Source organism: Enhydra lutris, unplaced genomic scaffold (assembly GCF_002288905.1).
Source record: "Enhydra lutris kenyoni isolate GAN:26980312 unplaced genomic scaffold, ASM228890v2 scaffoldscaffold13, whole genome shotgun sequence".
Lineage (NCBI taxonomy): Eukaryota > Metazoa > Chordata > Mammalia > Carnivora > Mustelidae > Enhydra > Enhydra lutris.
In genome coordinates this window covers 38,375,989-38,384,790 of record NW_019154097.1, presented here as the reverse complement: position 1 = coordinate 38,384,790, position 8,802 = coordinate 38,375,989, and the positions used below count along the sequence as shown (strand labels likewise).

The 8,802-nt window shown below is 67.0% G+C and overlaps 1 protein-coding gene across 1 annotated transcript in view; it reads left to right on the top strand.

Annotated features, from left to right (window-relative positions):
- The first annotated feature begins 338 nt into the window (after nt 1-338).
- Nucleotides 339-8,802, top strand: part of LOC111146039 (retinoid X receptor alpha) — a 70,741-nt gene continuing 62,277 nt past the window's right edge. The window contains exon 1 of the mRNA XM_022501410.1: nt 339-385. The gene's annotated coding sequence lies outside the window, so the exon portion shown is untranslated. The remainder of the gene's footprint in view (nt 386-8,802) is intronic.

Below are 8,802 nucleotides of genomic sequence, written 5' to 3'. Positions count from 1 at the left end.
ACAGATTGAGGGAAGTAACAATGTTTCTAATTTTCCGTTGTGATTTAATAAAAATGTAAATCTCGGGGTGGAGGACGGCCCAGCTCACCGTGGTGTTGACCGAGATAAACTGCAGGTTCCTGGTGGTCAGCCTGCCTTTGTCTCCACGCCCCTGAGCCCGGTGTCTCCATCAGCCCAGAAGGCCGGACAGCGCAGGGCAGACGCTGCCTGGATGCACGGGGAGCCGGAATGCCAGGGGCCGCTGCCGCGGGAGTGTCAGGGCCTCTGCTGAGGGGGGAGGCCCGGGATGAGGCTCCGCTCTGACCCCTGCACCCCTGTCTGCAGAGGAGCTCGGGGGCTCAGCTAGGATCGCCTGGGGCCTGTGCTGACCATGGGCAAGTCTCGGGTATGTGGGGGCGACGTTTGAGGTGAGCTCGTGAGCGGGGAAGATGTAGGTGGTAGAGCCGTGGAGGAAGGGCGCTCCGGGCTTGGGGGGTGCCGAGGCCCCGACTCGGGAGTGAGCCTGGGCTGCGAGGGTTGGTACGGGGCAGGTGCTGGGGCCGGCCCCGAGGTGGGGGCAGGAGGTAGGGCTGGTGGGAGGAAAAGCCAGGTGGGGCACAGTGGGGGTGGGGTTGCTGGGCCTGCCCTGACAGCTATGGGAAGCCCTTGTAGGGCTCAGCAGGGAGCAAGGACTGGTGGAGGTTGGGAGACACTGGTCCCCGGCGAGAGTGGTCCAGAGGCCCCGAGGAGGTAGGGCGCACTGGTGGACCTGGCCGCAGTTAGAGCCACAGCGACCGGCCAGGCTGGGGTTCTGGGGGCTTGGGCTGCTCGAGAGGTTTGGGCCCTGGGGGAGGGTGCCATTTGTGGGGTGTGGCAGGGGCGGAGTCCAGGGCTCTGGCCGGGCAGTTAGATGGCGAGATGGCACAGGGTTGCGTGGAGACTGGACTGATGTCCAGGCTTGAGGGAGAAACATGGGACTCCGGGGTCTGTGGTCAGAGCTCAGAATGTTCTTGGGGCTGCGTTTTGTCAGCTGACGGGGGCTGGAGGGTGAGGACAGGTGGCAGCGGGGATCACTGTGGCTTTTGCTGGTGTGGTGAGCACTGTGTCCGTGGGAGGGCGCGGGTGGCCGGGCTGCTCTCGGGGCTTAGGGCAGTCAGAGGAGCGCGCTGCTGCAGGTGGCCGAGGGTCATGGCTAGGGGAACCACACACTGTGGCTCCAGCTCTGCAGAGTTCAGAGACCGTGGGGATTTCTCCTCACCTCCTTTCCTGAGAGAGGACACTCCCGTACGTGAGACCCGCACCACTCCCAGGGTCCTGGGGTTCCATCGTGCCTGTTCCTCCGCTGTCGCTAGAACGCCTCCCGGATGCCGGACATGCAGCGGGGCTGGTCCCTGTGGGGTTTGTAGTCCCCAGTGAGAGTGGAACTGTCCCCGACACCAGCTTCGCTGAGCATGAGTGACAGTGATGGTGTCTTGTCACCGAGAGAGGCTCCGGGGGTGGGGGCACGTTGGGGACCCTTGAGGGGGGGCCCGCATGCGTGGGGGGGGGGGGGGGGGGTGCTGGGCTGTGCCCCGCTGCCCCGACAGGGACCTGGTCTGCCCCTGGGCTCACGGTTGGCAGCGGGGGGGGGGGGGGGGGGGGGTGGAAGTGGGGTAAGATCTGGCCAGAGCTGCAGACCCCAGCTCCCTGCTCTGGCTGGGCCTGGAGCCACCACGCTTGACGCTGGGTTGTGGGGCCTTTCTCTCCCCGCTGCCCTGGGCTTTATGCTTGGTCACAGTCGGTGCGGTCGGTGCGCAGTGGGTGGTCCTGCTTTGGCCAGTTCTGGGCCTGGGGCACCTTGACCAGGGTGCAGGGCACGGCCAGGTTTGGTGTGTGTGTGGGGAGGCCATCCCTCGATGACCAGTAGGGCGTGGACAGGGCCTCTGGGGGGCTCTGGGAGTGAGTGAAGGACAGCTTGCTGCTTGGGTGGGCTGTGTGTAGCTGGGCCCCAGCTGGCGGGCGGCCTCCGGGGCCAAGTGGTGTTGGTGAGGTTCGACCTCTCCAAGATTTATTGGGACTGATTGAGTTGTGCCCTTGGGGGGCAAAGTCCCTGCCCCTGGCGGTGGTGACCAGAGGGTCTGGGCTGGGAGTGACAGCTGCGTGCCCATGAGTCCCCGGAGTGGGGAAAGGCCGCTCCCGGGGGGTGCTGTGCAGGGGGCGGGCGGGCGGGGTGCTTGCGACGGAGCTTCGTGGACAGCATCGCGTTCTGCCTTCAGCGCTTCCCTCTCCTCCCGGCCCGGCCTGTCCTCCCGCGCGTCCTTCGCCATGCCCCAGACCCCGGACCCCAGCTCAGCCCCCACCCAGAGCACATGCAGGCCTGGGGTCAGGAAGAGCAGGCCCAGCAGAGGGCTGGGCCGGCTTCTTGGCCCCGGGACCCGGGAGGCGTCCTGCCCCCCGTGCTTTGATCAGACGAGCTGTCGGGGCTACAGGGCAGCCGTGCTGGGTCCGGCTCACCCAGCCGGAGGCGGGGAGGGAGCGAGGCTGGGGGTGGGGGCGGGCCTCGGGGAGTCCCTCGGGACGGGCGCTGCGGAGCAGAGCACTAAGCCCAGCCTCGGCCTCGAGCCCCTGGGCTCTACCAGCTGGAGCTCTGGGCGGCCCTCTGTGCCTCAGTTCCCTTGCGCGTAAAGGAGGGTGCAGAGCCACGGGGACCGCATGTGGGCAGCTAGAGGCTCCCGGGGGGCTGCCTGCGGAGAGGCTCGGGCTCCCTCTTAGGGGCCTGTGGTTTCTGCCCTGCCTGATGGCACCGGGACGATTGTGGCCTCCGTCCCCGGCTCACTGCAAATCTAGGCGGGGAACAGAAGGCACTTGCTGCGCGGGGAGCCCTGCTCTTGGCGTCCGGCTGGGGCTGAGGCCGGGGCCCTCTCCGCCTGTCCTTCTCCTCCTCCTCCTCAGGGTGGGGGTCTCCTGGCCACACATGGCTTCTGTGCCTTTGGGACGGTTTTTTTCTTTGCTGAGAGGCGGAGGTGGGAGGGAGGTGGGCCAGCCGTCCTTGCCCTGCACGCTGCACGCGGGGACACTTCCCAGGGAGTTGGGGGTCCCGGGCCTGTGCCAGACGTTGACGCGCCGCCCCTCATAGGCTCTGGCCGTGCGGTGGCTCTGTGACGGGACCAGGGCGTCACGTGCCTTTCCCACCTGGCTGTGCTCCTGCTCCTCGGTGAGGGTGGGCAGAGCTACTCCTCTCCTGCCTCAGTGTCCCCTTCTGGGATCCCGGGGCAGCCCTCTCAGCCTTCAAGAGAGGCTTCTGTAGCCTCAAGGTGTACCTGCCCGCATGTGGGGTCGTCCCAGCATTAGGGGCCAGGGACCTGGACGTTTTGCTTAGGAAGTAGAGTGCTGGGGACAGGGCTGGTCCTTCTGGAGGGTTGAGCCGGCCGTGGAGGTCCTGCCACGGCAGGACTGGGGCCAGGGGTCACGGCTGGTGACGTTGGGCCACAGTGTCTTTCTGGCAGGACTTACCCGCCAGAGGCCCCTGACCAGCAGCAGGGTTTGTGACGCACCCAGAGCAGGGACACAGGGAAGGAAGGCACTGTGGCCCCGGGGACATGCAGGGTGCTGGCTGTGGGGGGGGCAGGTGTCTGGCCCCCACCCTGTGGGCTCTGTCCCGCCGGCCGGCCCTGATTTTGTTACCCCAAACTCGGTGTCCTCCGGGCTCAGGGAGCCCCTGGAGAGGGCAGGGGTCCAACACCTCGGGAAATGTGAGCCCCTCCCCAGCCCGTGAATATTTCATCAACGGATTAAAAATTGAAGCTGAACCGTCCACGGCTCGGGGAGGGCAGGGGCGGGCGCGGCTCCTGTGTCAGGCTGGAGTGTTTTTCCTGGTGACAGAGCCACGTCAATTAGAAATGGCGTTGTGGTTTAAAATGCCATTCCGCGGCCTTCTCTCATTAAGGTCGAGGTGTAATCAGCCATCGGCTGCCGTGAGTGAATTTTGACCCTCAGAATGAGAGGTGAACGGGCACAGGAGGGTTTGTCAGAGCTGGCGTGCGGGGGCCACGCAGAGGCTGTGGCTGTGCCTGGGGCGTGGGCAGGCGTGGGTGTTGCTGCGGGAGATCTGGTCTGTGCGTGTGTGTAGGGCTGGGGGTGTCTGGTCTCCTTGTGCGCGTGTGTGCGTGTGCGTGTGCGCGTGCGGGGCTGGGCAGGGCTGGGTGGCTGAGGTCTGGCTGCCCACTCATCTGGAGCCCTGCCGTGTTTGCGCGGCCGGGTGCCCGGGGGGTTGGAGCCCTGAGGTCCCGCAGACAGCGTGGGGCTCGCGAGGGTCCCGGCAGTGGTGTGTGAGGGGTAGGCCAGTCTTGGTCGCAGTGAGGGGACAGTGTTCTGGGCCCTGGGGCTGAGGAGGGGCCCTTTCCTGGGGCTGCCCAGGTGGCAGGCACGACAAGACGGGCCGGCCGGCTGACACAGGCCTCCAGGCCCCGATGGCCAGTGCCCCTGCAGGTGGGCGTGTTGGAAGCCCTGGCGGGTGCGCTGGACGAGGAGGACAGGGCAGTGGCAGCTGCTTGCCAGGGCCCCCCGGGCTCTGAGAAGCCACATCAGGGCCCCAGGAGCATCGGCCCCAGGGAGGAGGATGCAGGGGCCCTACTCCAGGCCCCCAGGCAGGCAGCGCAGGGCTTGGCAGTGCTGCCCTGCTCCTCCCCGTCTCACTCCTGCCCAGCAGCAGGCAGAAGTGGCCACTCGCCAGGCAGCAGACTGCCCAAGGCGCGTGTCTGGACCACCCAGCCTCCCGCCACTCTCCTGCTGCGTCTCACTTGTTTTCCTTCGGGGGATCGGATCGGAGCTGGTCCGGCCGCTGACGGTGCCGCAGCGGCTCTGCTCCTCGGCGGGCCGGCTGGACTCGGGGCGTCCCTTCCCCCAGGGGCAGGTGCTGCGGGGTTGGCTGGGGGCCGGCGTGCGGCAACAGCAACAGCGTGGGGGAGCAGCGCCATGCTCGGTCCCCTCCCCGCAGGGCGCAGAGAGGGGCTGCTCACTGTCGGGCACGGTCAGCTGTGAGGCAGGGGTGCCCCGCTCCCTGCGGGGATGCTGAGTGAGGCCTCTGCCCGCCTCTCTGGGGCGGGGGAGGTGGGAACTGAGTCGCCTGAGGTGCTGGAGCCCCTTCGCTCTCCCCTCCACGCGCGACAGTGAGTACGCGGTCCCGGCTTCTCCCGGTCTTTTGTCTCTCCCTGGGGGCTCCGCTCTGCTCGCTGTGGGGGCATCACGGGGCAGTGCACACCGGGCTGGGTGCTGCGGATTGGGTGGCCGAGCGTGGTGCCCCTGGCCGTGTTGTGCACCGGGAGGGTCAGGCCTGTCGCTGGGGTTCCTGGGGGCCGGACACCCACGGAGCAGGCTCAGCGGGGGCGATCGCGCTTGTTCTCTTAAAGGGGTGGAGGGCTCCTGGGGGCGTGTTCTCAGATTTCCTGCGAAGGTGGAGTTTCTGGCGGCCCTTGGCTGTGGGGGCCCCGCGAGCCCCGGTGGCCTGGGCTGTGTGCTTGCTCACCTCGGCCCTGTGTGCACATATCTGTCTGCACGAAGATGTGCTCACACCTGTGCGTGCTGGGCCGGTCTCCCTTCTCGAGGCCGAGCCACAGGCATTCCTGCCTTTGAGTAGACCATCGCCGGCTTTCCAGAGTCCTGGCGTTGCCCAGTGATGCGCTGTCCACTTCTTGGGGTCTGGGTTTCCCCAGTGCGCATGGAGCCTTCCTGTCCTCCCGAAGGCGGTGCCTGGGCCTCCCCCTCCCCGGGTCCACAGGTGGTCTGCCCCATCCTGGTCCGTCTCTGGGCAGGAGGCTCAAGGTGTCTTCTCTGTGGCGATGCCGGACCTTGGGAAGGGAGGGGGTGCCTTCGGCACGTGAATCACTTACGGGGCTGGTGTCCCTTTTGGGGAAGTGAGGCCACCTGTGATCTGCGATTCCTGACTTCTGTTGGTCGGGGCGATGTTGGCAAGACCCCGGGGCAGCTCTGAGCGTCCCCACAGACCGTGCTGGGGGTGAGCGCAGAGGCTTCCCCTGCATTTGGGGGAGCATGCCCAAGACGCTAGCTTGGATGGGGACGGGGTGCTCCCTGGGCCCGGGAAGGAAGGGGGCCAGGACTCACTCCCTGAGTGCTCTTGTCTCTGTAAAACCCCTGGGCAGGTAGAGACGCGTGTGGCTGGCATTCCTGCTCCAGTTGGCGGAGTGGGTGGGGCGCCAGGGCGACGACTCTGGGTCCTGAGAGTGAGCCGTGCTGTGGCGGGTGCATGGCGTCCACCCGGGAGGATGGGACGGGAGGACGCACGTGCCGTGCCGGGCTGGCCTGGGTCAGTGGCCTCCTGCCACGCCTCTCCCTGTGCCTCCCCGGGGGCCCCTCCACGGGAGCTGAGTAATGGCGCCCTGTTCTCTCTCGGGGAGCAGCCAGGCATGGAAGGCTGGTGGGGTCTGCGGTGTGCAGGGGCGAACGCATCGACCCCATTCACCACAGCTGTGCACTGGCCGGCCGCGTGTCAGGGCCAGCGCGGGACCCTGTGAAGCCCCTGGCTCGGGCCACACCCCAGACCACCAGACCCGCAGCCCTGGGGCGGTGCCTGGGCGCTGGGGCTTCCCGGGGCTCCCTGGTGGTCCCCGCATGTGATCAGGTGGAGGCCCATGGGCGCACGGGGGCCGCATCCACGGGGCGCTCCCCTCCTCCCGGCTCCGTGCGTGCACAGCTTCGCGGGTGTCGGCGTCAGGGGAGGTGTTAAGTCTTGTTGCTGTGTCGTTGCTGTGAAGTCTCAGATCTGGGTCAGACCTCCCTCCCGGGTCCCAGGCCCTCGTGTGCCTCAGAAGACGGTTATCTGCGTTCTCTGTCAGTGGCTTCCCTCCGTAGACCTGTGCGCTCTCACTTTCCGGCTTCCACGGGCCTTCCGGGCTTTGGACGGCCTTGAGGGCCCCAGGAAGTCTCACCGGGGAGTTTGGGAGGCTGCCCCAGAGTTCTGGGGGCGTTGGACCAGAGGGACCCCCAGGGGCTGGCCCCCGTTCTCAGAGGGCTGCACGAGTGAGGTGTCAGTTACAGAAAGGCCCAGGACACACTTCCAGGGAGAATGTGCCTTCCTCTCTCATCTGCCCAAGTTGGCCCTTGGGGTCTGGATGGGGCTCTGGCTGGGCATCCGTGAGCCATTCTCTGTGTCCTTGGCGCTTGTGTCTGACTCTTTGCTCCCCCGGGGTCTGACCTCACCTGAAAGAGGTGTGGGATCTGTGGGCTTGTGGGTCGGTGTGGGCAGCGCTGGGCGGGCCAGCCGGTTTGAGCTTCCCAGCAGGGCCCCGGGGGAAGGCCACCTTGGAGGGGACGGGAGCCCTTGTCCCGCAGGTCCTGGCCAGCCTGCCCAGCACTGTTAGCCAAACCGGCCCGACCCTCAGTGTGGGTCCCGGAGGCATCAGGCAACAGTCCCGTTCCCACCCCTCTTGGCCTCAGCCTCCTGGTTTGCCCTCAGGGGGGTTGGGCTGGTGAGCGGTGCTCAGGGCTCCGCAGGGCCTGGGCGGGGGGCGGGGGCTTCCTGCTTGTCAGTTTCTCACTGGGCTTCTTGTCTCCGTGGGGTGGGGAGGAGAGGCACAGTGGAGGTCGAGGAGGGCAGTGGAGCGCGGAAGGAGAGAGAAGACCGCACGTGGCTGGCCAGGGCCCCGTGAGGGCTGCTGAGGGTGGGGGAGGTACCCAGCTTCTGTCATCTGCCATCTCGGGCCTAGAGGGCCACCAGGTCCTGGTAACACCCAGAGGCAGGTAGGTTCGCAGTCATCATACAGCCTGCGGTGTGGCTGGGGACTTTCTCCCACGGCCCTGGGCAGTGTCTGCCCAGGATTCCGCGTGTTCTGGAAAGCTCTGTGGCACCCTGGTTCCAGGGAACTGGGGGTTTGCTCTCTGGGATGGCTGCTGGGCCTCGATGTCGTCCCCAGAGAGGCAGGGCTGTGTCGCCCGCGGGTTGCTGGCGGGGAGAACATGAACCCTGCTGGGCTGGGCTTTCTTGCCTCCTACCCTGGGGGGCTGGGGCCAGGGGGCTGCTTCTTGGGAAGTGGCCGCGCTCCCACCCGACTTCCCGGTCCCCAACCCTGTGGACTGTGTCAGGCTGTTGTGGGTGACCACCCCCCCTGCCCCACCGGGGAGCAGAGGCCCGGGCAAGTCACTCTGAGCCTCGCTTTCCCCCAGAGTGAAATGGGGGAAAACGTCCTATCTTGGGTTTTTGTAAAGCAGCAAAGAATTGTCTAGCTCACACCTGGTAGGACATGGGAGTCGGGCCAGGCTCGTGAGGAAGATTCCTGATGGATGGCTGGGCCTGGGGGCCGAGGGACCGCAGTGTGCACTCTGACTGTGTACAGACCCCCACCCGTGAGGGCAGCTAGGCCGGACCACCCTCTACCCAGGGAGGGCTGGGGGACAGTTAGTGCCTCACCCAAGGGCGCGTGTCCCCGTCTCCCTCTACCCCGTGAAGGGCCTGAGAGCCTCAGGTGCCAGGCACGTGGTCATGATGATCCTGGTCAGTGGCTCGGACAGGACCCCCTTGAGGCACGGACTGGGAATGGTGGACTTTCTCATCACGGCCCTTCTGGAAGGGAAGGTCACAGTGTGGCTGGTGGCGTGTTTGTCCTGCAGTTGGGAAATAGTGGCTTTGTCGGGAGGCGGGGTACGGCCACCCTGCCCCAGCCTCCCCCTGCCCTGCAGACAGCTCAACCCCCCCCACCCCGTGACGGAGGGCGTCTCCCTGGGGCCCCCCTAGCTGCCTCCTCCCAGCCCAGCACCCAGCAGGCAGGCGGCCCCGAGCGCCAGCGCCCAGGCCCCTGTGGGGCACCCCCGGGAAGCCTCCTGCCCTGTGCA